Raw genomic sequence first — 27,454 nt, forward strand, 5'->3', positions numbered from 1 at the left:
GGGTGAGAAGGTTGGATCTCAAACAAGCGTGCTAAGCTTGAATAAAGGAGACTATGAAGGTATGAGAGCGGAATTGAGTAGAGTGGATTGGGAAAATAGATTAAAGGGTAAGACAATACATGATCAGTGGTGTACATTTAAGGAGTTATTTTACAACTTCCAAAAAAAATATATTCCACTGAGGAGAAAAGGGTGTAAAAGAAAAGACAGCCATCCGTGGCTAAGTAAAGAAATTAAGGATAGTATTCGACTAAAAACAAGGGCATATAAGGTAGCCAAATCTAGTGGGAGGATAGAGGATTGGGAAAACTTTAAAAGACAGCAAAAAATAACAAAAAGGTTGATTAAGAAAGGGAAGATAGATTATGAAAGTAAATTAGCAAAAAATATAAAAACAGATAGTAAGGGTTTTTATAGTTATATAAAAAGAAAAAGGGTGGCTAAAGTAAATGTTGGTCCCTCAGAGGATGAGACCGGGAAATTAATGGTGGGAAATATGGAGATGGCAAAAACACTGAATAAATATTTTGTATCAGTCTTTACAGTAGAGGACACTAAGAATATCCCAACACTGGACAAACAGGGGGCTAAAGGGGGGGAGGAGCTAAACACGATCAAAATCACTAAGGAAGTGGTACTCGGTAAAATAATGGGACTCAAGGCGGATAAATCACCTGGACCTGATGGCTTACATCCTAGGGTCTTGAAGGAAGTGGCGGTAGGGATTGTGGATGCATTGGTAATAATTTTCCAAAACTCCCTGGACTCAGCAAAGGTCCTGGCAGACTGGAAAACTGCTAATGTAACACCCTTATTTAAAAAGGGCAGTAGACAGAAGGCTGGAAACTATAGACCGGTTAGCCTAACATCTGTGGTAGGTAAAATTTTGGAGTCCATTATTAAGGAGACAGTAACAGGACATTTGGATAATCATAATTTAATAGGACAAAGTCAGCATGGTTTTATGAAGGGGAAGTCATGTTTGACAAATTTGCTGGAGTTCTTTGAGGAAGTAACATACAGGGTGGATAAAGGTGAACCAGTGGACGTAGTGTATTTAGACTTCCAAAAGGCATTTGACAAGGTGCCACACAAAAGATTATTGCTTAAGATAAAAAATCACGGGATTGTGGGTAATATTCTGGCATGGATAGAGGATTGGCTACCTAACAGAAGGCAGAGAGTTGGGATAAATGGTTCATTCTCAGACTGGCAATCAGTAACTAGTGGTGTTCCGCAGCGGTCAGTGCTGGGTCCCCAACTCTTTACAATCTATATTAACGATTTGGAGGAGGGGACCGAGTGTAACATAGCAAAGTTTGCAGATGATACTAAGATGGGAGGGAAAGTAGTGAGTGAGGAGGACATAAAAAACCTGCAAGGGGACATAGACAGGCTAAGTAAGTGGGCAGAGATTTGACAGATGGAATACAATACTGGAAAGTGTGAGGTTATGCACTTTGGCAGGAAAAATCGTAGAGCAAGTTATTATCTTAATGGCAAGAAACTGGAAAGTACTGAAGTACAAAGGGATCTGGGGGTCCTGCTGCACGAAACTCAAAAGGTTAGTATGCAGGTGCAGCAAGTGATTAAGAAGGCCAATGGAATGTTGGCTTTCATTGCTAGGGAGATAGAATATAAAAATAGGGAGGTATTGCTTCAGTTGTACAAGGTATTGGTGAGACCGCACCTGGAATACTGCGTACAGTTTTGGTGTCCATACTTAAGAAAAGACATACTTGCTCTCAAGTCAGTACAAAGAAGGTTCACTCGGTTAATCCCGGGGATGAGGGGATGGACATATGAGGAGAGGTTGAGTAGATTGGGACTCTACTCATTGGAGTTCAGAAGAATGAGAGGCGATCTTATTGAAACATATAAGATTGTGAAGGGGTTGGATCGGGTGGATGCGGGGAGGATGTTCCCGATGATGGCCATAGTCTTAGAATAAGGGGCTGCTCTTTCAAAACTGAGATGAGGAGGAACTACTTCACTCAGAGGGTGGTAGGTCCATGGAATATGCTGCCCCAAAAAGCTGTAGAAGCTACATAATTACATAAATTTAAAACAGAAATAGACAGTTTCCTAGAAGTAAAGGGAATTAAGGGTTACGGGGAGTGGGCAGGAATTTGGACATGAGTCTAGGTTTGGATCGGACATGGCCCTGTGGGTAGCGGAGCGGGCCCAGGGGCCGTGTAGCCTGATCCTGCTCCTATTTCGTGTGTCTAATTCTGTTAGATTCAGGAGATGGTTCTGTGATAGTAGATTGGCGGTTAGGATCAGATCAGCCATGATCTTATTGAATGGCGGAGCAGGCTCGAGGGGCCGATTGGCCTACTCCTGCTCCTATTTCTTATGTTCTTATGAGTGAGAGTATGTGTGTATATGTGAATGTGTGTGTAGGTGTTGAGTGTATGTGTCAGTATGTGGGTGTGTACATGTGAACATAAGAATTAGGAGCAGGAGTCGGCCATACGGCCCCTTGATCCTGCTCCGTCATTCAATATGACCGTGGCTGATCATCGAACTCAACTCCATTTTCCCGGCCGATTCCCCTAGAGTCCAAAAAATCTATCGATCTCAGCCTTGAATATACTCAAAGACTCCGCATTCACAGCCCTCTGGGGCAGAGAATTCCAAAGATTCACAACCCTCTGAGTGAAGAAATTCCTCCTCATCTCGTCTTAAATGGCCGACCCTTTATCCTGAGACTATGCCCCCTAGTTCTAGACTCTCCAGCCAGGGGAAACAACCGATCAGCATCTACCCTGTCAATCCCCCTCAGAATTTTGTATGTTTCAATGAGATCACCTCTCATTCTTCTAAACTCCAGAGAGTATCGGCCCATTCTACACAATCTCTCCTCATAGGACAGCCCTCTCATCCCAGGAATCAATCTAGTGAACCTTCGTTGCACCGCCTCCAAGGCAAGTATATCCTTCCTTAGATAAGGAGACCAAAACTGTGCCCAGTACTCCAGGTGGTCTCACCAAGGCCCTGTACAATTGGAGCAAGACTTCCTCACTCTTATACTCCAAGTCCCCTTGCAATAAAGGCCAACATGCCATTTGACTTCCTCATTGCTTGCTGTTCCTGTATGCTAACTCTCTGTGTTTCCTGTACCAGGACACCCAAATCTCTCTGAACACCAACATTTGAAAGTTTCTCACCATTTAAAAAATATTGTTTTTCTATTCTTCCTACCAAAGTGAATAACCTCACATTTCCCTACATTATACTCCATCTGCCACCTTATTGCCCACTCACTTAACCCGTCTATATCCCTTTGCAGACTCTTTGGGTCCTCCTCACAGCTTACTGTCCCACCTAGCTTTGTATCATCAGCAAACTTGGACACATTACACTCGGTCCCTTCATTGAGGTCATTAATATAGATTGTAAACAGCTGAGGCCCCAACACTGATCCTTGCGGCACCCCACTGGTCACAGCCTGCCAACTGGAAAATGACCCGTTTATCCCTACTGTCCGTTAACCAATCCTCTATCCATGCTAATATATTACCCCCAACCCCATGAGCCCTAATCTCGTGTAACAACCTTTTATGTGGCACCAGAAAATGGGGCCAAAACAAAGAGAAATGGTAAAAAGATAAAGTTAAAAGCTCTATATGTGAATGCAGGCAACATTCGTAACAAGATAGATGAGTTGACGGCACAAATAGATACAAATGGGTATGATCTGATCGCCATTACAGAGATGTGGTTGCAAGGTGACCTGAGCTGGGAACTGAATATTCCAGGGTATTTGACAATTCGGAAGGATAGACAGAAAGGAAAGGGAGGTGGGGTGGCTTTGTTGGTAAAGGATGGGATCGGTGCAGTGGTGAGAAGTGATATTGGTTCAGAAGATCAAGATGTAGAATCGGTTTGGGTGGAGATAAAAAATAACAAGGGGGAAAAAATCTCTGGTGGGCGTAGTCTACAGGCCCCCAGACAGCAGCAATGCTGTTGGACAGAGTGTAAATCAACAAATAATGGAGACCTGTAAAAAAGGTACGGTAATAATCATGGGTTATTTTAATCTCCATATTGATTGGACAAATCAAATTGGCCATGGTAGCCTTGAGAAGGAGTTCATAGAGTGCATCCGGGATGGTTTCCTAGAACAGTATGTAATGGAACCAACCAGGGAGCCGGCTATCTTGGATCTGGTACTGTGTAATGAGACAGAATAAATGATCTCATAGTAAAGGATCCTCTAGGAAAGAGTGATCATAGCATGGCTGAATTTCAAATTCAGTTGGAGGGTGAGAAAGTTGTATCTCAAACCAGTGTCCTGATCTTAAACAAAGGCAATTACAATGGCTTGAGGGCAGAACTGGCTAAAGTGGACTGGAAAAATAAATTAAAGGATAAGACAGTTGAAATACAGTGGCGGACATTTAAGGAGATATTACATAACTCTCAACAAAAATATATTCCAGTGAGAAAGAAAGATTTTAAGAGAAGGGAGCACCATTCATGGTTAACTAAGGAAGTTATCAAATTGAAAACGAAGGCATACAATGTTGCCAAGATTGGTGGGAGACCAGAGGATAGGGAAATTTTTAACAACCAGCAAAGGATGACTAAAAAAAAATAAAGAGAGAGAAGATGAATTATGAGGGTAAACTGGCAAGAAATATTAAAACAGATAGTAAGAGCTTCTACAGGTATATAACAAGGAAGAGAGTAGCTAAAGTAAATGTTGGCCCCTTAGAGGATGAGACTGGGGAATTAATAATGGGGAATGGGGAAATGGCAGAGACTCTGAACAAATATTTTGTATCTGTCTTCATGGTAGAAGACACTAACAACATCCCAATAATGGATAATCAAGGGGCCATAGGGAAGGGGGAACTAAAGACAATCACTATCACTAAGGAAAAAATACTTGGTAAAATAATGGGACTAAAAGACGACAAATCCCCTGGACCAGATGGCCTGCATCCCAGGGTCTTAAAAGAAGTGGCTGCAGAGATAGTGGTTGCATTGGTTGCAATATATCAAAATTCCCTGGACTCTGGCGAGATCCCAGCAGATTGGAAAACCGCAAATGTACACCCCTATTTAAGAAAGGAGGGAGACAGAAAGCAGTAAACGATAGACCAGTTAGCCTAACATCTGTCATTGGGAAAATGCTGGAGTCCTTCATTAAGGAAGCAGTAGCAGGAAATTTGGAAAATCATAATGCAGTCAAGCAGAGTCAGCATGGTTTTATGAAAGGGAAATCATGTTTAACAAATTTGCTGGAGTTCTTTGAGGATGTAACGAGCAGGGTGGACGAGGGTGAGCCAGTGGATGTGGTGTATTTGGATTTCCAGAAGGCATTCGATAAGGTGCCACATAAAAGGTTACTGCATAAGATAAGAGCTCACGGAGTTGGGGGTAATATATTAGCATGGATAGAGAATTGGCTAACTAACAGAAAGCAGAGAGTCGGGATAAATGGGTCATTTTCCGGTTGGCAAACGGTAACTAGTGGGGTGCCACAGGGATCAGTGCTGGGGCCTCAACTATTTACGAACTACATTAATGACTTGGATGAAGGGACCGAGTGTAATGTAGCCAAGTTTGCAGATGATACAAAGATGGGTAGGAAAGCAAGTTGTGCAAAGGACTCAAAGAATCTGCAAAGGGATATAGACAGGCTAGGTGAGTGGGCAAACATTTGGCAGATGCAGCATAATGTGGGAAAGTGTGAGGTTACCCACTTTGGCAGGAAAAATAAAAAAGCAAATTATTATTTAAATGGAGATTACAAAATGCTACAGATCAGAGGGACCTGGGGATCCTTGTGCATGAAATACAACAAGTTAGCATGCAGGTACAGCAAATAATTAGGACGGCCTTTATTTCAAGGGGGTTGGAGTATAAAAGTAGGGAAGTCCTGCTACAACTGTACAAGGTATTGGGGAGACCACACCTGGAGTACTGCGTACAGTTTTGGTCTCCTTATTTAAGGAAGGATATACTTGCATTGGAGGCAGTTCAGAGACGATTCACGAGGTTAATTCCAGAGATGAGGGGGTTGACTTATGAGGAAAGGTTGAGCAGGTTGGGCCTATACTCATTGGAATTTAGAAGGAGAGGTGATCTTATTGAAACATATAAGATACTGAGGGGGCTCGACAAGGTAGATGCAGAGAGGATGTTTCCCCTCGTGGGGAAATCTAGAACTCGGGGGCACAGTCTCAGAATAAAGTGTCGCCCTTTTAGAACTGAGATGAGGAGGAATTTCTTCTCTCAGAAGGTCGTAAATCTGTGGAATTCTCTGCCTCAGAGAGCTGTGGCGGCTGGGCCATTAAATACATTTAAGGTGGAGAGAGACACATTTTTGCAAGATAAGGGAGTGAAGGGTTATGGGGAGCGGGTAGGGAAGTGGCTTTGAGCCCAAGATCAGCCATGATCTTATTGAATGGCGGAGCAGACTCGAGGGGCAAAGTGGCCTATTCCTGCTCCAATTTCTTATGTTCTTATCGAATGCCTTTTGGAAATCCAAATATACTACATCCACTGGTTCCCCTTTATCTACCCTGCTAGTTACATCCTCAAAAAACTCTAATCAATTTGTTAAACACGATTTCCCTTTCACAAAACCATGCTGACACTGCCTAATCATATTATGATTTTCTAAGTGCTCTGTTACCACTTCCTTAACAATGGATTCCAGCATCTTCCTGACTGATTTCAGGCTAACTGGCCTGTCATTCCCTGTTTTCTCTCTCACTCCTTTCTTGAATAGCGGAGTTACATTTGCGACCTTCTAATCCACTGGGACCGTTCTAGAATCTAGGGAATTTTGGAAGATCACAACCAATGCATCCACTATCTCTGCAGCCACTTCTTTTAGAACCCAAGGATGTCGGCCCTCAGGTCCAGGGGATTTGTCGGTTTTTAGTCCCATTAGTTACTCAAGTACTTTTTCTCTACTGATATTAATTACTTTAAGTTCCTCACTCTTATTAGCACCTTGGTTCCCCACTATTTTGGTAAGCTTTTTGTGTCTTCTACTATTCTTCGCAACATTATAAACCACTTCTTTTAATCTAATACTATCCTTAACTTCTTCTGTTAGCCACGGGTGGATCAAGTATTTATTTCTCAATGGAATGTATATTCGTTGAGAAATTTGGAATATTTCTAATGTGAATGTGTGAGTGTCTATAGGTGTGAGTGTAAATGATTGTGAGTGAGTTTGTGTGAATGAGTGTGAGTGAGTACGTGTGAGTGTTTGTGCGTGTGAGTGAGTGAGTGTGCGTGAGTGAGTGTGAGTGTATACATTGGGAGATAGCTGGATTGGGTTTCCCTATGATGCCTCAAAGGTTAAATATCATAGCGACAATCGCCCTCGGGAGATGGTGCCCAAGGGGAAGGGAGTGCGTCCATGGAACCCGTTATCCATAACTTAGGAACTGGGTCAAAAAGCTGAGTGGAGCCGGTCAGCCTCCACTGCCGCAAGTGTATTTCACAATCTGCTTGTGACCAGCTTGTGCATAGTCCTGTTTATTTGCAACTTCCAGTATAGGGTCCTGCAGACACGGGGTAACATCAGGCCGTTACATCACACACTGGCTGCCTATTCCATTCCTGCAGCAGATTTTACAATGACTGGTGAAATTCATTTCATTCCTTCCGAAACTACTCAATTCTTTTTAATCTCAGTCACCGATCTGTATCATCCAAATCAACTGGGGAATGCAGATGCTCAAAGGGACCTGGGTGTCCTTGTACATGAATCACTGAAAGTCAATGTGCAGCTGCAGCAAGCCATTAGGAAGGCAAATGGTATGCTGGCCTTCATTCCAAGAGCATTTGAGTACAGGAGTATAGAAGTCTTACTCCAATTATATAGGGCCTTGGTGAGACCACAGCTGGAGTACTGTGTACAATTTTGGTCTCCTTACCTAAGGAAGGATATACTTGCCATAGAGGGAGTGCAACAAAGGTTCACGAGATTGATTCCTGGGATGGCGGGCCTGTCGTATGAGAAGAGATTGAGTAAACTAGGCCTGTATTCTCTTGAATTCAGAAGAATGAGAGGGGATCTCATTGAAGCATACAAAATAATTACAGGGCTTGATAGGGTGGATGCTGGGAGAATGTTTCCCTTGGCTGGGGAGTCTAGAACCAGGGGCCACAGCCTCAGGATAAAGGGTAGGCCATTCAGGACTGAGATGAGAAGAACTTTCTTCACACAGAGGGTGGTGAATCTTTGGAATTCTCTACCCCAGAGGGCTGTGGAGGCTCAGTCATTGGGTATATTCAAAACAGAAGTCGATAGATTTCTGACTAGTGAGGGCATCAAGGGATATGGCGATAGGGCCGGTGAATGGAATTGAGGCAGAAGATCAGCCATGATCTCATTGAATGGCGGAGCAGGCTCGAAGGGCCGAATGGCCGACTCCTGCTCCTAGTTCTTATGTTCTTCTGATGTAACTGGCCCCGGGAAAGGCAGCACCACCCCTCCAACAGATTCTGGCTCCAACTCCACACCAGGAGAAACACTCCAGCAGGGCTCACTGGACAGTGATCAGGAGCAGGAACCCTGGCTGATTTCCCCTCTCTCTAACCCAGGGGTCACTGGACAGTGATCAGGAGCAGGAACCCTGGCTGATTGCCCCTCTCTAACCCAGGGGTCACTGGGCAGTGACCAGGAGCAGGAACCCTGGCTGATTTCCCCTCTCTCTCTAACCCAGGGGTCACTGGACAGTGATCAGGAGCAGGAACCCTGGCTGATTTACCCTCTCTCTAACCCAGGGGTCACTGGACAGTGATCAGGAGCAGGAACCCTGGCTGATTCCCCCCCTCTCTAACCCAGGGCTCACTGGACAGTGATCAGGAGCAGGAACCCGGGCTGATTTCTCCTCTCTCTCTAACCCAGGGGTCACTGGGCAGTGATCAGGAGCAGGAACCCTGGCTGATTTCCCCTCTCTCTAACCCAGGGGTCACTGGACAGTGATCAGGAGCAGGAACCCTGGCTGATTTCCCCTCTCTCTAACCCAGGGGTCACTGGGCAGTGATCAGGAGCAGGAACCCTGGCTGATTTCCCCTCTCTCTAACCCAGGGGTCACTGGACAGTGATCAGGAGCAGGAACCCTGGCTGATTTCCCCTCTCTAACCCAGGGGTCACTGGGCAGTGATCAGGAGCAGGAACCCTGGCTGATTTCCCCTCTCTCTAACCCAGGGGTCACTGGACAGTGATCAGGAGCAGGAACCCTGGCTGATTTCCTCTCTCTCTAACCCAGGGGTCACTGGACAGTGATCAGGAGCAGGAACCCTGGCTGATTCCCCCTCTCTCTAACCCAGGGCTCACTGGACAGTGATCAGGAGCAGGAACCCTGGCTGATTTCCCCTCTCTCTAACCCAGGGGTCACTGGACAGTGATCAGGAGCAGGAACCCTGGCTGATTTCCCCTCTCTCTCTAACCCAGGGGTCACTGGACAGTGATCAGGAGCAGGAACCCTGGCTGATTTCCCCTCTCTCTAACCCAGGGGTCACTGGGCAGTGATCAGGAGCAGGAACCCTGGCTGATTTCCCCTCTCTCTAACCCAGGGGTCACTGGACAGTGATCAGGAGCAGGAACCCTGGCTGATTTCCCCTCTCTCTAACCCAGGGCTCACTGGACAGTGATCAGGAGCAGGAACCCTGGCTGATTTCCCCTCTCTCTAACCCAGGGCTCACTGGACAGTGATCAGGAGCAGGAACCCGGGCTGATTTCTCCTCTCTCTCTAACCCAGGGGTCACTGGGCAGTGATCAGGAGCAGGAACCCTGGCTGATTTCCCCTCTCTCTAACCCAGGGCTCACTGGACAGTGATCAGGAGCAGGAACCCTGGCTGATTTCCCCTCTCTCTAACCCAGGGGTCACTGGACAGTGATCAGGAGCAGGAACCCTGGCTGATTTCCCCTCTCTCTAACCCAGGGGTCACTGGACAGTGATCAGGAGCAGGAACCCTGGCTGATTTCCCCTCTCTCTCTAACCCAGGGGTCACTGGACAGTGATCAGGAGCAGGAACCCTGGCTGATTCCCCCTCTCTCTAACCCAGGAGTCACTGGACAGTGATCAGGAGCAGGAACCCTGGCTGATTTCCCCTCTCTCTAACCCAGGGGTCACTGGGCAGTGATCAGGAGCAGGAACCCTGGCTGATTTCCCCTCTCTCTAACCCAGGGGTCACTGGACAGTGATCAGGAGCAGGAACCCTGGCTGATTTCCTCTCTCTCTAACCCAGGGGTCACTGGACAGTGATCAGGAGCAGGAACCCTGGCTGATTCCCCCTCTCTCTAACCCAGGGGTCACTGGACAGTGATCAGGAGCAGGAACCCTGGCTGATTTCCCCTCTCTCTCTAACCCAGGGGTCACTGGACAGTGATCAGGAGCAGGAACCCTGGCTGATTCCCCCTCTCTCTAACCCAGGAGTCACTGGACAGTGATCAGGAGCAGGAACCCTGGCTGATTTCCCCTCTCTCTAACCCAGGGGTCACTGGGCAGTGATCAGGAGCAGGAACCCTGGCTGATTTCCTCTCTCTCTAACCCAGGGGTCACTGGACAGTGATCAGGAGCAGGAACCCAGGCTGATTTCCCCTCTCTCTAACCCAGGGGTCACTGGACAGTGATCAGGAGCAGGAACCCTGGCTGATTTCCTCTCTCTCTAACCCAGGGGTCACTGGACAGTGATCAGGAGCAGGAACCCTGGCTGATTCCCCCTCTCTCTAACCCAGGGCTCACTGGACAGTGATCAGGAGCAGGAACCCTGGCTGATTTCCCCTCTCTCTAACCCAGGGGTCACTGGACAGTGACCAGGAGCAGGAACCCTGGCTGATTTCCCCTCTCTCTCTAACCCAGGGGTCACTGGACAGTGATCAGGAGCAGGAACCCTGGCTGATTTCCCCTCTCTCTAACCCAGGGGTCACTGGGCAGTGATCAGGAGCAGGAACCCTGGCTGATTTCCCCTCTCTCTAACCCAGGGGTCACTGGACAGTGATCAGGAGCAGGAACCCTGGCTGATTTCCTCTCTCTCTAACCCAGGGGTCACTGGACAGTGATCAGGAGCAGGAACCCTGGCTGATTCCCCTCTCTCTAACCCAGGGGTCACTGGACAGTGATCAGGAGCAGGAACCCTGGCTGATTTCCCCTCTAACCCAGGGGTCACTGGACAGTGATCAGGAGCAGGAACCCCGGCTGATTTCCCCTCTCTCTAACCCAGGGGTCACTGGACAGTGATCAGGAGCAGGAACCCTGGCTGATTTCCTCTCTCTAACCCAGGGGTCACTGGACAATGATCAGGACCAGGAACCCTGGCTGATTTCCCCTCTCTCTCTAACCCAGGGGTCACTGGGCAGTGATCAGGAGCAGGAACCCTGGCTGATTTCCCTCTCTCTCTAACCCAGGGGTCACTGGACAGTGATCAGGAGCAGGAACCCTGGCTGATTTCCCCTCTCCAACCTAGGGGTCACTGGGCAGTGACCAGGAGCAGGAACCCTGGCTGATTTCCTCTCTCTCTAACCCAGGGGTCACTGGATAGTGATCAGGAGCAGGAACCCTGGCTGATTTCCCCTCTCTAACCCAGGGGTCACTGGACAGTGATCAGGAGCAGGAACCTTGGCTGATTTCCCCTCTCTCTAACCCAGGGGCCACTGGACAGTGATCAGGAGCAGGAACCCTGGCTGATTTCCCCTCCCTCTAAGCCAGGGGTCACTGGACAGTGATCAGGAGCAGGAACCCTGGCTGATTTCCCCTCCCTCTAAGCCAGGGGTCACTGGACAGTGATCAGGAGCAGGAAACCTGGCTGATTTCCTCTCTCTCTAACCCAGGGGTCACTGGATAGTGATCAGGAGCAGGAACCCTGGCTGATTTCCCCTCTCTAACCCAGGGGTCACTGGACAGTGATCAGGAGCAGGAACCCTGGCTGATTTCCCCCCTTTCTAACCCAGGGGTCACTGGACAGTGATCAGAAGCAGGAACCCTGGCTGATTCCCCCTCTCTCTAGCCCAGGGGTCACTGGACAGTGATCAGGAGCAGGAACCCTGGCTGATTTCCCCTCTCTCTAACCCAGGGGTCACTGGGCAGTGATCAGGAGCAGGAACCCTGGCTGATTTCCCCTCTCTCTAACCCAGGGGTCACTGGACAGTGATCAGGAGCAGGAACCCTGGCTGATTTCCCCTCTCTCTAACCCAGGGGTCACTGGACAGTGATCAGGAGCAGGAACCCTGGCTGATTTCCCCTCTCTCTAACCCAGGGCTCACTGGACAGTGATCAGGAGCAGGAACCCTGGCTGATTCCCCTCTCTCTAGCCCAGGGCTCACTGGACAGTGATCAGGGGCAGGAACCCGGGCTGATTTCCCCTCTCTCTAACCCAGGGCTCACTGGACAGTGATCAGGAGCAGAAACCTTGGCTGATTTCCCCTCTCTCTAACCCAGGGGTCACTGGGCAGTGATCAGGAGCAGGAGCCCTGGCTGATTTCCCCGCTCTCTAACCCAGGGGTCACTAGACAGTGATCAGGAGCAGGAACCCTGGCTGATTTCCCCTCTCTCTAACCCAGGGGTCACTGGACAGTGATCAGGAGCAGGAACCTTGGCTGATTTCCCCTCTCTCTAACCCAGGGCTCACTGGGCAGTGATCAGGAGCAGGAACCCTGGCTGATTTCCCCTCTCTCTAACCCAGGGCTCACTGGACAGTGATCAGGAGCAGGAACCCTGGCTGATTTCCCCTCTCTCTAACCCAGGGGTCACTGGGCAGTGATCAGGAGCAGGAACCCTGGCTGATTTCCCCTCTCTCTAACCCAGGGGTCACTGGGCAGTGATCAGGAGCAGGAAACCTGGCTGATTTCCCCGCTCTCTAACCCAGGGGTCACTAGACAGTGATCAGGAGCAGGAACCCAGGTTGATTTCCCCTCTCTCTCTAACCCAGGGGTCACTAGGCAGTGATCAGGAGCAGGAACCCAGGCTGATTTCCCCTCTCTCTCTAACCCAGGGGTCACTGGACAGTGATCAGGAGCAGGAACCCTGGCTGATTTCCCCTCTCTCTAACCCAGGGGTCACTGGACAGTGATCAAGAGCAGGACCCCTGGCTGATTTCCCCTCTCTCTCTAACCCAGGGGTCACTGGACAGTGATCAGGAGCAGGAACCCTGGCTGATTTCCCCGCTCTCTAACCCAGGGCTCACTGGACAGTGATCAGGAGCAGGAACCCTGGCTGATTTCCCCTCTCTCTAACCCAGGGGTCACTGGACAGTGATCAGGAGCAGGAACCCTGGCTGATTTCCTCCCTCTCTAACCCAGGGGTCACTGGACAGTGATCAGGAGCAGGAACCCTGGCTGATTTCCCCTCTCTCTAACCCAGGGGTCACTGGGCAGTGATCAGGAGCACGAACCCTGGCTGATTTCCCCTCTCTCTAACCCAGGGGTCACTGGGCAGTGATCAGGAGCAGGAACCCTGGCTGATTCCCCCTCTCTCTAACCCAGGGTCACTGGGCAGTGATCAGGAGCAGGAACCCTGGCTGATTTCCCCTCCCTCTCTAACCCAGGGGTCACTGGACAGTGATCAGGAGCACGAACCCTGGCTGATTCCCCCTCTCTCTAACCCAGGGGTCACTGGACAGTGATCAGGAGCAGGAACCCTGGCTGATTTCCCCTCTCTCTAACCCAGGGGTCACTGGACAGTGATCAGGAGCAGGAACCCAGGCTGATTTCCCCTCTCTCTAACCCAGGGGTCACTGGACAGTGATCAGGAGCAGGAACCCAGGCTGATTTCCCCTCTCTCGAACCCAGGGGTCACTGGACAGTGATCAGGAGCAGGAACCCAGGCTGATTTCCCCTCTCTCTAACCCAGGGGTCACTGGACAGTGATCAGGAGCAGGAACCCAGGCTGATTTCCCCTCTCTCTAACCCAGGGGTCACTGGACAGTGATCAGGAGCAGGAACCCTGGCTGATTTCCTCTCTCTCTCTAACCCAGGGCTCACTGGACAGTGATCAGGAGCAGGAACCCTGGCTGATTTCCTCTCTCTCTAACCCAGGGGTCACTGGACAGTGATCAGGAGCAGGAACCCTTGCTGATTTCCCCTCTCTCTAACCCAGGGGTCACTGGACAGTGATCAGGAGCAGGAACCCTGGCTGATTTCCCCTCTCTCTCTTACCCAGGGGTCACTGGACAGTGATCAGGAGCAGGAACCCTGGCTGATTTCCCCTCTCTCTCTAACCCAGGGATCACTGGACAGTGATCAGGAGCAGGAACCCTGGCTGATTTCCTCTCTCTCTAACCCAGGGGTCACTGGACAGTGATCAGGAGCAGGAACCCTGGCTGATTTCCTCTCTCTCTAACCCAGGGGTCACTGGACAGTGATCAGGAGCAGGAACCCTGGCTGATTTCCTCTCTCTCTAACCCAGGGGTCACTGGACAGTGATCAGGAGCAGGAACCCTGGCTGATTCCCCCTCTCTAGAAGAAACATAGAAAAAAAAGAAAAATAGGAGCAGGAGTCGGCCATTCGGCCCTTCGAGCCTGCTCCGCCATTCAATGAGATCATGGCTGATCATCCAAATTCAGTACCCTGTCCCTGCCTTCTCCCCCATATCCCTTGATCCCTTTAGCCTTAAGAAATATATCCAACTCCTTTTTGAATATATTTAATGAACTGGCCTCCCCTGCCTTCTGTGGTAGAGAATTCCACAGGTTCACCACTCTCTGGGTGAAGAAATTCCTCCTCATTTCAGTCATGTCTGATCCAAAATCTCAATGTCATATTCCCGCTCTCTCCCCATATCCCTTGACACCTTTTGTGTCTAGAAATCTATCTATTTCCTCCTTAAATATATTCAGTGACTTGGCCTCCACAGCCTTCTGTGGTAGAGAATTCCACAGGTTCACCACCCTCAGTGAAGAAATTTCTCTTCCTCATAAATGTCCTACCCTGTATCCTGAGACTGTGACCCCCTCGTTCTAGACCCCCCCAGCCAGGGGAAACATCCTCCCTGCATCCAGTCTGTCAAACGTTGTCAGAATTTTATATGTTTGAATGAGATCCCCTTTCATTCTTCAAAACTCTAGTGAATACAGGCCTAGTCGACCCAATCTCTCCTCATACGACAGTCCTGCCATCTCAGGAATCAGTCTGGTGAACCTTCGCTGCACTCCCTCTATGGCAAGTATATCCTTTCTTAGGTAAGGAGACCAAAACTACACACAGTACTCCAGGTGTGGTCTCACCAAGGCCCTGTATAACTGCAGTAAGACATCCTTGCTCCTGTACTCAAATCCTCTTGCAATGAAGGCCAACATACCATTTGCCTTCCTAACTGTTTGCTGCACCTGCATGTTTGCTTTCAGTGACTGGTGTACAAGGACACCCAGGTCCCTCTGTACATCAACATTTCCCAATCTATCACCATTTAAACAATACTCTGAATTCCCATTCCTCCCACCGAAGTGGATAACTTCACATTTATCCATGTTATACTGCATCTGCCATGTATTTGCCCACTCACTCAACTTGTCTAAATCGCCTTGAAGCCTCTTTGCATCCTCCTCACAACTCACAATCCCACCAAGTTTTGTGTCGTCAGCAAACGTGGAAATATTACATTTGGTTCCCTCCTCCAAATCATTGATATATATTGTGAATAGCTGGGGCCCAAGCACTGATCCCTGCGGTACCCCAGTAGTCACCGCCTGCCACCCTGAAAAAGACCCATTTATTCCTACTCTCTGTTTCCTGTCTATTAACCAATTTTCAATCCATGCCAGTATATTACCCCCAATCCCATGTGCTTTAATTTTGCACACTAACCTCTTATGTGGGACTTTATCAAAGGCCTTCTGAAAATCCAAATACACCACATCCACTGGTTCTCCCTTATCTATTCTACCAGTTACATCCTCAAAATACTCCAGTAGGTTTGTCAAACACGATTTCCCTTTCATAAATCCATGTTGACTTTGTCTAATCCCGTTGATATTTTCTAAGTGTCCTGTTATCACATCCTTTACAATAGACACTAGCATTTTCCCGACGACTAATGTTAGGCTAACCGGTCTGTAGTTCCCTGTTTTCTCTCTCCCTCCTTTTTTAAACAGTGGGGTTACATTTGCCATCCTCCAATCTGCAGGAACTGTTCGATAATCTATAGAATTTTGGAAGATGACAACCAATGCATCCACTATTTCCATGGCTACCTCTTTTAGAATTCTGGGATGCGGATTATCAGGCCCTGGGGATTTATCGGCTTTCAGTCCCATTAATTTCTCCAGCACTATTTTTTTTACCAATACTAATTTCCTTTAATTCCTCCTTCTCACTAGACCCTTGGTTCCCGAGCATTTCTGGGAAGTTATTTGTGTCCTCTTCTGTGAAGACAGAACCAGAGTATTTGTTTAATTGCTGTGCCATTTCCTTGTTCCCCATTATAAATTCTCCCGTTTCCGTCTGTAAGGGACCTACATTTGTCTTCACTAATCTTTTTCTTTTTACATATTTGTAGAAGCTTTTACAGTCCGCTTTTACGTTCCTTGCAAGTTTACTCTCGTACTTTTGCAAGGGGTCACTGGACAGTGGACTGTGATCAGGAGCAGGAACCCTGGCTGATTTCCCCTCTCTCTAACCCAGGGGTCACTGGACAGTGATCAGGAGCAGGAACCCTGGCTGATTTCCCCTCTCTCTAACCCAGGGGTCACTGGACAGTGATCAGGAGCAGGAACCCTGGCTGATTTCCCCTCTCTCTAACCCAGGTGTCACTAGACAGTGATCAGGAGCAGGAACCCTGGCTGATTTCCCCTCTCTCTAACCCAGGGGTCACTGGACAGTGATCAGGAGCAGGAACCCTGGCTGATTTCCCCTCTCTCTAACCCAGGGCTCACTGGACAGTGATCAGGAGCAGGAACCCTGGCTGATTTCCCCTCTCTCTAACCCAGGTGTCACTAGACAGTGATCAGGAGCAGGAACCCTGGCTGATTTCCCCTCTCTCTAACCCAGGGGTCACTGGACAGTGATCAGGAGCAGGAACCCTGGCTGATTTCCCCTCTCTCTAACCCAGGGCTCACTGGACAGTGATCAGGAGCAGAAACCTTGGCTGATTTCCCCTCTCTCTAACCCAGGGGTCACTGGACAGTGATCAGGAGCAGGAACCCTGGCTGATTTCCCCTCTCTCTAACCCAGGGGTCACTGGACAGTGATCAGGAGCAGGAACCCTGGCTGATTTCCCCTCTCTCTAACCCAGGGGTCACTGGACAGTGATCAGGAGCAGAAACCTTGGCTGATTTCCCCCTCTCTAACCCAGGGGTCACTGGACAGTGATCAGGAGCAGGAACCCAGGCTGATTTCCCCCTCTCTAACCCAGGGGTCACTGGACAGTGATCAGGAGCAGGAACCCTGGCTGATTTCCCCTCTCTCTAACCCAGGGGTCACTAGACAGTGATCAGGAGCAGGAACCCTGGCTGATTTCCCCTCTCTCTAACCCAGGGGTCACTGGACAGTGATCAGGAGCAGGAACCCTGGCTGATTTCCCCTCTCTCTAACCCAGGGGTCACTAGACAGTGATCAGGAGCAGGAACCCTGGCTGATTTCCCCGCTCTCTAACCCAGGGGTCACTGGGCAGTGATCAGGAGCAGGAACCCTGGCTGATCTCCCCTCTCTCTAACCCAGGGGTCACTGGACAGTGATCAGGAGCAGGAACCCTGGCTGATTTCCCCTCTCTCTAACCCAGGGGTCACTAGACAGTGATCAGGAGCAGGAAACCTGGCTGATTTCCCCTCTCTCTAACCCAGGGGTCACTGGACAGTGATCAGGAGCAGGAACCCTGGCTGATTTCCTCTCTCTCTAACCCAGGGGTCACTGGACAGTGATCAGGAGCAGGAACCCTGGCTGATTTCCCCTCTCTCTAACCCAGGGCTCACTGGACAGTGATCAGGAGCAGAAACCTTGGCTGATTTCCCCTCTCTCTAACCCAGGGGTCACTGGACAGTGATCAGGAGCAGGAACCCTGGCTGATTTCCCCTCTCTCTAACCCAGGGGTCACTGGACAGTGATCAGGAGCAGGAACCCTGGCTGATTTCCCCTCTCTCTAACCCAGGGGTCACTGGACAGTGATCAGGAGCAGAAACCTTGGCTGATTTCCCCCTCTCTAACCCAGGGGTCACTGGACAGTGATCAGGAGCAGGAACCCAGGCTGATTTCCCCCTCTCTAACCCAGGGGTCACTGGACAGTGATCAGGAGCAGGAACCCTGGCTGATTTCCCCTCTCTCTAACCCAGGGGTCACTAGACAGTGATCAGGAGCAGGAACCCTGGCTGATTTCCCCTCTCTCTAACCCAGGGGTCACTGGACAGTGATCAGGAGCAGGAACCCTGGCTGATTTCCCCTCTCTCTAACCCAGGGGTCACTAGACAGTGATCAGGAGCAGGAACCCTGGCTGATTTCCCCGCTCTCTAACCCAGGGGTCACTGGGCAGTGATCAGGAGCAGGAACCCTGGCTGATCTCCCCTCTCTCTAACCCAGGGGTCACTGGACAGTGATCAGGAGCAGGAACCCTGGCTGATTTCCCCTCTCTCTAACCCAGGGGTCACTAGACAGTGATCAGGAGCAGGAAACCTGGCTGATTTCCCCTCTCTCTAACCCAGGGGTCACTGGACAGTGATCAGGAGCAGGAACCCTGGCTGATTTCCTCTCTCTCTAACCCAGGGGTCACTGGACAGTGATCAGGAGCAGGAACCCTGGCTGATTTCCCCTCTCTCTAACCCAGGGGTCACTAGACAGTGATCAGGAGCAGGAACCCTGGCTGATTTCCCCTCTCTCTAACCCAGGGGTCACTAGACAGTGATCAGGGGCAGGAACCCTGGCTGATTTCCCCTCTCTCTAACCCAGGGGTCACTGGGCAGTGATCAGGAGCAGGAACCCTGGCTGATTTCCCCTCTCTCTAACCCAGGGGTCACTGGACAGTGATCAGGAGCAGGAACCCTGGCTGATTTCCCCTCTCTCTAACCCAGGGGTCACTGGACAGTGAGCAGGAGCAGGAACCCTGGCTGATTTCCCCGCTCTCTAACCCAGGGGTCACTGGCCAAGTGTAACCCAGCACTGCAGCGTTTTTCTGAGATCAGCGAATAGCTCAGGGTGGGGATGGAGCCTGGGCCCTTCCTGCTCACTATCTGACCCTGAGCTGAATTTCCAACCCTATAACCTCTCCATTGTAAGGACCGCCGACCTCCACCTCTGTAACATCACCTGCTTCCGCCGCACCTTTGTGACTGTGACAAAGGTAAACTATCCTTCCTTGTCCTTCCTGACCTGGTTGACCACACCATCCCCCTCCAACGCCTCTCCACCATCGTCCAGCTGGGTGGGACTGCACCCGCCTGGTTCCATTCTTACCTATCCAATTGCAGCCAGAGAATCACCTGCAATGGTTTCTCTTCCCGCTCCCGCATTGTTACCTCTGGTGTCCCCCAAGGATCTATCCTTGGCCCCGCCTATTTCTCATCTACACGCTGCTCCTCAGCGACATCATCTGAAAACACAGCGTCAGTTTCCACATGTACGCTGACAACACCCAGCTCTACCTCTCTACCTCTTCTCTCAACCCCCTCCACAGTCTCTAAATTGTCCGACTGCTTGTCCGGCATACAGTTCTGGATGAGCAGAAATTTCCTCACTTCAGTTTATGTAAGGAGGATCGTGTGTTAAAGGAGCTGAGTTGAGGGCCCCACGTGTTCCACTCTGGGGCTGCCACAAACTCCATTCCCTAGCCACCAACTCCACTGACTCCATCCCTCTCTCTGGCATCTGCCTGAGGCTGAACCACACTTTTTGCAACCTTGGTGTCATATTTGATCCGAGATGAGCTTCCGACCATACATCCGCGCCATAACACCGCCTATTTCCACCTCCATAACATCGCCCGTCTCTGCCCCTGCCTCAGCCCATCAGCTACTGAAACCCTCATCGATGCCATTTGTTACGTTCAGATTTAACTATTCCAATACTCTGCTGCTGACCTCCCATCTTCCACCTGACATAAACTCAAGAGCATTCAAAACTCGGCTGCCCGTGTCCTAACTCTTGCCAAGTCCCGTTCACCCATCACCCCTGTGCTCGCTGACCTACATTGGCTCCCGGTTAAGCAACGCCTTGATTTTAAAATTCTCATCCTTGTTTTCAAATCCCTCCATGGCCTCGCCCCTCCCTATCTCTATAATCTCCTTCAGCCCCACAACCCCCCCCGAGATATCTGCGCTCCTCTAATTCTGGCCTCTTGAGCAGCCCCGCTCCACCATTGACGGCCATTGTAGTGTATGTATCTTTAAGAGAGAACTACTTTTACAGCTCCTGTATACTGTAGTACCGGCAGTGACCACGCCTGTATATAAGCCTTGAGCATGCCTCTGTACCCCCAGTCTTGAGACTACCCTACTCCAGTAAACACCTGTTGATTGTTAAGTTACAGTCTCCGTGTAGTTATTGAAAAACATCATACTCTCAGAATCACGGATCTAACAGCCATGTCTTCAGCTGCCGAGACCCTAAGCTCTGGAATTCCCTGCCTAAACCTCTCCGCCTCTCTCCTCCTTTAAGACGCTCCTTAAAACCTGTCACCTGTCCTAATGTCTCCTTCTTTGTCTCTGTGTCAATTTGAGTCAGATAACGCTCCTGCAAAGCAGCTTGGGAGGTTTTACAAACTTTAAATAGAAGTTGTTGTTGTTGGGGCTCAGTCCCACACCGGGAGAGATCAGCACAGGCCGGGGATGGAGCCTGGGCCTTTCCTGCTCTGTGTGGGGCTCAGTCCCACACCGGGAGAGATCAGCACAGGCCGGGGATGGAGCCTGGGCCTTTCCTGCTCTTTGTGGGTGTAGTGTATGTAACCGTTCCACCTTTAAGAGAACTATTTTAAGGGTTGCACTACTTTATCTTGGCTGCTGTATACTGTAATACCGGTGGTGACCACACCGGTATATAAGTGCTGTGTAATGATTTATTGGGCAGTTCCACCCTGACCTTCGACTAGTAAAGACCTGTTAAAATTTACTCTTGTGGTCTGTGTAATAATTCTCATTATAACACACAGACTTAACAGTGGCGACGAGTACGATCTTACCCTGCGGCAGAGATACATCCAAGGCAGTTTAACGGGCGTCGAGAGGAGGCATCCGCCCTCATCATTCTGCTGAGAGAAGACTCGGGTCTGCAGAGCAAAGGAAGAATTCTGACACGAAGCCTTCCATCAGCAACAGGCAGGATCATCCCTTCTATCACGGTGGTGGGTAAGCCGATCAGCGACGAGCAGCAAGTCGGCCACGTTGGCTGTGAAGTAGGGGAGGGAAAAACGGAGGATATAAGGGCGGAGAACTCGACCACGGCCGGGGAAAAGAGCCGGACAGAAGTCGGGGCCAGAGGCGCTGAGACTGGGGCAGTGTAAGGCACGGGAGCCGCGGTGAATGCAAACGCAGCCGGTGTGAGAGACCGGGCTACAAGCGGGCTGGGAGACGCAACAGCGTCGAGAGAGAGCTCGACCGCGACCGGTGAAAAAGGCCGGGCAGCTACCGAGGCCGCGAGGCGCAGTGACCGGGACAGCGTAAGCGCGGGAGAAAATTTAAAAAACCGCGGAGAACTCAGCCGCAGCCGGGGGGGAAAGGACCGGACTGCAAGAGGGGCTGGGAGGCACGATTTGAAAACCGCTGGGGAGGGCGAACGCAGCAATATGGCAATCGCCATTACAGCCAGCGGGGGAAGAAGACGAGCGCGGGAAGCCGCCATTTTCATAGGCGGGGGAAGAAGACGAGCACGGGAAACCGCCATTTTGAAAAAAAAAATAAAAGAAAAATTTCTTTTTGTTTCTCAAGAAGATTGCGAGGATGCCTAAGCGTGGTAACATCAATGATTTCGATCCCGATGTTGAAGATTGGGCCACGTATGTAGAACGCATAGAGATTTATTGTAAGGCAAATAAAATATCAGATGAAGATAAAGCACTAACCTTACTAAACTCAATGGGTGCGAAGACATACGGGCTATTGAAGCATCTTCTATCACCAGCTAAACCGGCGGATCAGACTTTCGCTAATATTGTTGCTGTCCTGAAGAATCATTTGAACCCCACACCGCTGATGTTAGCGGAACGATTTAAATTTTATGCGAGAACGCAACTGAAAGAGGAAAGCAACGCGGAGTATTTAATTGAACTGCGTAAGCTAGCGAAATACTGTCAGTTTGGGGAAAGACTGACAGAGGCACTGAGAGACAAATTCGTGTGTGGATTGTCGAAAGAAGGAACACAAAAGCGGTTGCTTGAAGAGAATGATCTTACACTTGATAAGGCTGTCACTATTGCAGCATCGCACGAAGCCGCAGCGAGAGGCACTGCGGAAAGGCAGCTGAAGGCAGCGGTACTCAGCGTAGATCAAATGGCTTTGGGTACAACGAAATGTTATCATTGTGGAAAGACAACACACGATCTGAACCAATGCTGGTTTAAAAACCAGGAATGTAGAAAATGTGGCAAGCTTGGTCACATAGCTAAAGTATGCCGGTCAGGAAAGAAGACCAGCAACAAAAAGTCACCGCAGGAAAAGTGCAGAAAGGTACATAAGGTGGCTGAGAAGAGTTCGGATGAACAGAATTCGGATTCAGACTCCAACAGCAAGGAACTGGGTAGTCTGAGAATTCACAATGTGAGTAAGGAAGCTGACCGACAAACTATCTGGGCCACACTGCAGATAGCAGGAGTCCAAGTGAAGATGGAATTGGACACCGGATCGGCGTTGACGGTCATGAATAAGCAAGATTACAAAAGGTTATTCACACATATTCCCCTACGGGATACGGAGATAGTATTAAAGACATACACGGGGCAAAGAGTATACCCCATCGGAAAGATAAAAGTCAAGGTGGTACACAAGGGCAAAGAACACCAAGGAATGGACATATATGTACTACCTGAGGGAGGTCCACCACTTCTGGGACGGGAGTGGATCAGAAAAATAAATATGGACTGGCACTCCCTAAAAGCAATAACGGTAGATTCCGGGAAAAACAAAGATGTCAAACCTGCACGATTGTCCAGAATATTGGATGAGGGCATATGCAGCAGTGACAGTGACAAAGCAGAGAGTGAGAACTCGGTGAAGACAATCAGCTCAGACTCTGGAACTGATGATGGTAAGACCAGCCCATGTGCAAAAGACAAGTCTAAAATGGACTTGCAGACTAATGATGGAAAAACGAAGGAGTCCATAAATGCTTCAGAAGAGAACAAAGTATCAGAACAGAATTCCACTGAACAACAACAACATAGTTTGACAGAGAATTCTGAGTCTGTCCAGTCTACAGACATGCACATTTCTGAGGAACACCGGGCTCGAACTCAACTCAATTTCAAACTACAACAGCAATTAGAACAAATGATTCGCCGTTTTGAGCAAGAGATGAATGCAAAGAAAAAGTTCTTTGACACGGAGTTGGAGAATCTGGGAAGACAGCAGAAGCAGCTGATTGAGAAAATGGAGCAGGAACACACAAACCGTCTGCGCGATGAGGCCAAACGAATCAAAGCTGAGCAAGAAAGGGAATATGTCAAATTCATCGATCAGTTGAAAGCTAAGAAGAAAGAGCACCCTTTTGTGAGCAGTGTCAGCAGTAATAAGCCACTCAGGGAATTGGTGACAGAGGCAAAAGCTGAAGTGATGGAGGAAATAGAAGACAATAGAGAAGAAGCAGAAGATGATGACTCATCTGAACCATTATCACCCCTACCAGGTCACGCACGTGGTCCCTCCGAACTGAGCCAAATCAGTCTGGAAGTAGAAAAACTTCCCAAGGTACTCGAGCCTTTAGAAGTCAGCAATGCTGGTTCTGAAGTTACGAAAGTTCAAGCTGTTAAGTCCAGTGAAGGACTATTAGATGAGTCGCCCCAGCAATGAGAACCTACTACATCACCGAAAACTACTACACCACCGAGGCGTTATCCGGACCGAGTCAGGAGGCGCAGGAGGCGCCGCCTCAGAGACTGAATCTGTGAACTGTTTTTACATGAAGTTGTGTATATATGTTAGTATGTTATGTTTAATGGGGAATATATACGGTTAAGCTAAAAAGGGAGGATTGTAGTGTATGTAACCGTTCCACCTTTAAGAGAACTATTTTAAGGGTTGCACTACTTTATCTTGGCTGCTGTATACTGTAATACCGGTGGTGACCACACCGGTATATAAGTGCTGTGTAATGATTTATTGGGCAGTTCCGCCCTGACCTTCGACTAGTAAAGACCTGTTAAAGTTTACTCTTGTGGTCTGTGTAATAATTCTCATTATAACACACAGACTTAACAGTGGGGCTCAGTCTCACACCGGGAGAGATCAGCACAGGCCGGGGATGGAGCCTGGGCCTTTCCTGCTCTGTGTGGGGCTCAGTCCCACACCGGGAGAGATCAGCACAGGCCGGGGATGGAGCCTGGGCCTTTCCTGCTCTGTGTGGGGCTCAGTCCCACACCGGGAGAGATCAGCACAGGCTGGGGATGGAGCCTGGGCCTTTCCTGCTCTGTGTGGGGCTCAGTCCCACACCGGGAGAGATCAGCACAGGCCGGGACTGGGGATGGAGCCTGGGCCTTTCCTGCTCTGTGTGGGGCTCAGTCCCACACCGGGAGAGATCAGCACAGGCCGGGGATGGAGCCTGGGCCTTTCCTGCTCTGTGTGGGGCTCAGTCCCACACCGGGAGAGATCAGCACAGGCCGGGACTGGGGATGGAGCCTGGGCCTTTCCTGCTCTGTGTGGGGCTCAGTCCCACACCGGGAGAGATCAGCACAGGCCGGGGATGGAGCCTGGGCTTTTCCTGCTCTGTGTGGGGCTCAGTCCCACACCGGGAGAGATCAGCACAGGCCGGGGATGGAGCCTGGGCTTTTCCTGCTCTGTGTGGGGCTCAGTCCCACACTGGCAGAGATCAGCACAGGCCGGGGCCGGGGATGGAGCCTGGGCCTTTCCTAACCTGACTGGCTCAGTACAGTATCAGGCCTGAGAGGTGCCCATTTAGTCCCCTTTGTAAAGCTTTATCTTGCAGCAGTTGTACATCACCCCAGAGTGAAGCTGCCTCAGTAAACACATGGGGCTCTTAACTCAACGCAACTCCTTTAACACAGGAACATGCCCTCCTTACATCAACTGAAGTCAAATTAAGGATCTGGTGAGGTTCCCAGTATCATCAGACATTATATTCAGAAACAGGAAACAAACGTCCGGCCCAACCAGTCCTGTCCATTCACAGATCCCCAACCCCACCTACCCACCCTCTCCCCATATCCCCAACCACACCTACCCACCCTCTCCCCATATCCCCAACCCCACCTACCCACCCTCTCCCCATATCCCCCAACCACACCTACCCACCCTCTTCCCATATCCCCAACCACCCACCTTCCCCCCATATCCCCCAACCCCACCTACCCACCTTCTCCCCATATCCCCAACCCCACCTACCCACCCTCTCCCCATATCCCCCAACCCCACCTACCCACCCTCTCCCCATATCCCCCAACCCCACCTACCCACCCTCTCCCCATATCCCCCAACTCCACCTACCCACCCTCTCCCCATATCCCCCAACTCCACCTACCCACCCTCTCCCCATATCCCCAACCACCCACCTTCCCCCCATATCCCACAACCCCACCCTCTCCCCATATCCCCCAACCCCACCTACTCACCCTCTCCCCATATCCCCCAACCCCACCTACCCACCCTCTCCCCATATCCCCAACCCCACCTACCCACCTTCTCCCCATATCCCCAACCCCACCTACCCACCTTCTCCCCATATCCCCAACCACCCACCTTCCCCCCATATCCCACAACCCCACCTACCCACCCTCTCCCCATATCCCCAACCCCACCTACCCACCCTCTCCCCATATCGCCCAACCCCACCTACCCACCCTCTCCCCATATCCCCCAACCCCACCTACCCACCCTCTCCCCATATCCCCCAACTCCACCTACCCACCCTCTCCCCATATCCCCCAACTCCACCTACCCACCCTCTCCCCATATCCCCAACCACCCACCTTCCCCCCATATCCCACAACCCCACCCTCTCCCCATATCCCCCAACCCCACCTACTCACCCTCTCCCCATATCCCCCAACCCCACCTACCCACCCTCTCCCCATATCCCCAACCCCACCTACCCACCTTCTCCCCATATCCCCAACCCCACCTACCCACCTTCTCCCCATATCCCCAACCACCCACCTTCCCCCCATATCCCACAACCCCACCTACCCACCCTCTCCCCATATCCCCAACCCCACCTACCCACCCTCTCCCCATATCCCCAACCCCACCTACCCACCCTCTCCCCATATCCCCAACCCCACCTACCCACCTTCCCCCCATATCCCACAACCCCACCTACCCACCCTCTCCCCATATCCCCAACCCTACCTACCCACCCTCTCCCCATATCCCCAACCCCACCTACCCACCTTCTCCCCATATCCCCCAACCCCACCTACCCCCATATCCCCCAACCCCACCTACTCCTCATATCCCCCAACCCCACGTACCCACCTTCTCCCCATATCTCCCAACCCCACCCACCTTCTCCCCATATTTCCCAACCCCGCCCACCACTCCCCAATCCCCAACCCCACCGACCCACCTTCTCCTCATATCCCCAAACCCCGCCCAACCACCTTCTCCCCAATCCCCAACTACCCACCTTCTCCCCGATCCCCAACCCCACCTACCCACCTTCTCCCCATATCCCCCAACCCCACCTACCCACCTTCTCCCCATATCCCCAACCCCACCCACCCACCTTCTCCCCGATCCCCAACCCCACCTTCTCCCCATATCCCCCAACCCCACCTACCCACCTTCTCCCCATATCCCCCAACCCCACCTACCCACCTTCTCCCCATATCCCCCAACCCCACCTACCCACCTTCTCCCCATATCCCCCAACCCCACCTACCCACCTTCTCCCCATATCCCCCAACCCCACCTACCCACCTTCTCCCCATATCCCCCAACCCCACCTACCCACCTTCTCCCCATATCCCCCAACCCCACCTACCCACCTTCTCCCCATATCCCCCAACCCCACCTACCCACCTTCTCCCCATATCCCCCAACCCCACCTACCCACCTTCTCCCCATATCCCCAACCCCACCTTCCCACCTTCTCCCCATATCTCCCAACCCCACCCACTCACCTTCTCCCCGATCCCCAACCCCACCGACCCACCTTCTCCCCATATCTCCCAACCCCACCGAACCACCTTCTCCCGAATCCCCAACCCCACCGACCCACCTTCTCCTCATTTCCCCCAACCCCGCCTACCCACCTTCTCCCCGATCCCCAACCCCACCTACCCACCTTCTCCCGATCCCCAACCCCACCTACCCACCTTCTCCCCATATCCCCAACCCCACCCACCTTCTCCCCATATCCCCAACCCCACCCACCCACCTTCTCCCCATATCCCC

At 50.7% G+C, this 27,454-nt stretch overlaps 1 protein-coding gene across 3 annotated transcripts in view; it reads right to left on the reverse strand.

The window, feature by feature from the left end:
• adcy3a (adenylate cyclase 3a) overlaps positions 1-27,454 on the reverse strand; it is a 330,506-nt gene that overhangs the window by 301,086 nt on the left and 1,966 nt on the right. The gene's annotated exons all lie outside the window — the stretch shown is intronic.

Source organism: Somniosus microcephalus, chromosome 3 (genome assembly GCF_052327205.1).
Source record: "Somniosus microcephalus isolate GS21.2 chromosome 3, FLI_Smic_1.0, whole genome shotgun sequence".
NCBI lineage: Eukaryota > Metazoa > Chordata > Chondrichthyes > Squaliformes > Somniosidae > Somniosus > Somniosus microcephalus.